The following is a 2,703-nucleotide window of genomic DNA, read 5'->3' as shown; positions in this document are numbered from 1 at the left end:
TTGATGTTGGATATGTTGAGTTAACGAATTGTTATTGTTGTTTCGCTGCTATTTAATAAAAATTAACATCATAAATGTGGTTATTACTACTATTTTTATAAATGTCAAATGTTACATGTCTTTTTAATTGAGCAAGTTGATTGTATGTTGTAGTATAACATTCTAAATTGCATGTTGAATTGTTTTACTCTGATAAATCTTTTAAATTTATGCGGGGGAAATTTAGGGTGTTATAAAATCTGTCTGGCTAAACCGTTTAGAGTCCGGAGTGTGAAGACCGTCATTTTAACGGTACTCACATATGAGTTGGAAAATATTAAATTTAATTGGGATTTATTTTGGGACTGGTTTTTATATTGTTCTAAGCTATAATCATTTTTCCACGAAAGCGTTAGAAATTAGAGATATTGGTTCTGCTTCGAAAGAGATGAACCTATATCTTAGATGAAAAATAAATATCAGATTTTAATTAATCAAGAGAGACAACAAATGTTATTTTGATTTGAAAAAAAATCATTTTCAAAAATAGAGTTTATAGGAATAAATGTGTTATGACAGCAGGCATCTGTAAGTTTGAACTCTGGTGTTACGCGAGCGAGATCACCTTTAAATCTGTTTTTCACCCGAAAACGAATTTTTTATTTAATTAGAAGTTCTTAATTCTAAAAAATATGAGTTTTATACTTTTGTTGGCTTAACCACAACAACGACAATGTAGAATTTAGAATAAAACTAGGTTCTGATTTAGTGAACGCAAACAGTTCATTTAAATTGAGTTTCTTCCTATTAAAGAAAAATATTGTCCTAATTCAATTAATCAATCCTACTTAGGTGTGAGTATTATTGATTGATGCAATCCATATTTCGGTCTCACTTTTAATTGCTTTTATAAACAAACTTGTTTTATTTTCCGTTTTATTTCTCCTTCTCATCCAAAATTTGATCAGCCTTAAATTTACATAGCGGCAGTAGATAGAGGTTAAGTTAACTGTAATTTCATTATGGGTTCGATAACCTTTTATACTCAGATACATTATGCGCACTTACGAAAAGCATCTAAGAGAAGGAAAACAAGAAATCAACACACCAAGTTTTTGGCACCGTTGTCGGGGAAACATTTTAGTCAATATCGTAACTCCATTGCTGCGTCGTATAAATTAAGGCATTTTATTTTATTTTTACCGGTTGTATTCCCAACATTAACACAGAGGAGTTAGAACAACCGATCCCTGAAGTCGAGTGTTATATTCATATCAAACTCCGAATACGTGAACTTAGAGCCATATTTGAACCTATGGCTGAAACCGGTAATCATCTAGTCAAGGATTTTGCAGTTCCGTCTCAGGACGAACCGCACTCAAGCATTATTCCACCTGCAATCCAGATGAACACCTTTGAACTAAAACCATCTCTGGTATAAATCGTGCAACATAACTAGTTCTCTGGAAATTCCACCGAGGAACCAAATCTTCATCTATAAGTGTTTGTATAGTATGCAGGCACATTAAAGAGTAGTAGTGCTAAGAAGTCATATGACTATGTTTATTTCCATTTTTCCTGAGAGATAGAGCCAGAGCATGGCTACAGTCTCTGCATGCAAACTCAATCACCACTTGGAATGAACTCAATAGGATATTCCTAGCCATATATTTTCCACCAAGCAAAACAACAGTATTGAGAAATCAAATAACTATGCTTAAACAAGCTGAAGGAGAATCACTTTTTGACGCATGGGAAAGATATAAAGATATCATAAGAATATGTCCTAATCACGAGTTAGAACAATGAGTTATCATTCATACTTTCTACAATGTTCTACTATACAATACCAGAATGACCATATATGATGTTGTTGGCAGAGCCTTAATGAATAAACCCTTCGAGGAAGTCTGCCAACTTATTAAAAACATAGCCCATAATCATTACCAATGGGGAATTGAAAGAGTTTAAGTCGAGAAAACCCAACATGTTGATTCTAAGTGTTGGCAGCAATTTTGGTAAAACAAAGAGTGTTCACAAGATGTCATGTGTGATGTCTTAACATAAGATATCCTATGTACCTGCTGGAATTCAAGAACATGTGCAAGCAGGATTGTTTCAGAATGCCACATACAATGACAAGGCTTCTGATATTGGATGTACCTACTGGAGCTTAAATGAAAGACATGTTCATGCAGGATTGTTTCAGATGACATACACAATGTCATGGCATCTGATATGGTTGTACCTGCTGGAAGTTATAAAAGGAATTATTGGATTATGCAAGATTTTTCTAGGATGTCAGACCCGATGTCATGACATCCTGTACACAGAACATTCAGTATGAATGTTTGGTGTTTTGTGATTGCACAATTAATGGCAATCTTTGGATGATTGAAGATATGGCTAGCTGGCGCATTCAATCACGGATTACAACCAAATTTACTTATTTTCCAAGGAGATCTATACAGCTGTTATAAAAATATTTGATTGGAAAATAGATTTAGGGTTTTCAAGATGTCCAAGCTCAGCAGAATGCTTCTATAAAAAAGGACTTAGAAAACCTGTTTGAACACACAACCAAGACTGAGCGAAATATAGTGAGATAGATAGGGTTTGTGTCTGTTTAGTCGTAAGACTTGTAGGTCATTCAATTCATCCATTGATGATTGAATTGGACTGATTTGTGGTTGTAATTTGTCACTCTAAAGCTATTAAGCAAGA

The 2,703-nt window shown here is 33.9% G+C and overlaps 1 non-coding gene across 1 annotated transcript; it reads right to left on the bottom strand.

The window, feature by feature from the left end:
• Window positions 1-1,671: 1,671 nt before the first annotated feature.
• On the bottom strand, window positions 1,672-1,778 carry LOC127134120 (small nucleolar RNA R71). The gene has a single exon (XR_007807888.1). It is a non-coding gene; the product is annotated as a small nucleolar RNA R71 (small nucleolar RNA).
• Window positions 1,779-2,703: the final 925 nt, after the last annotated feature.

The sequence above is a fragment of the Lathyrus oleraceus genome, chromosome 3, assembly GCF_024323335.1.
Source record: "Lathyrus oleraceus cultivar Zhongwan6 chromosome 3, CAAS_Psat_ZW6_1.0, whole genome shotgun sequence".
In the NCBI taxonomy this organism is placed as follows: Eukaryota; Viridiplantae; Streptophyta; class Magnoliopsida; order Fabales; family Fabaceae; genus Lathyrus; species Lathyrus oleraceus.
This window is presented reverse-complemented; position numbering and strand designations above follow the sequence as displayed.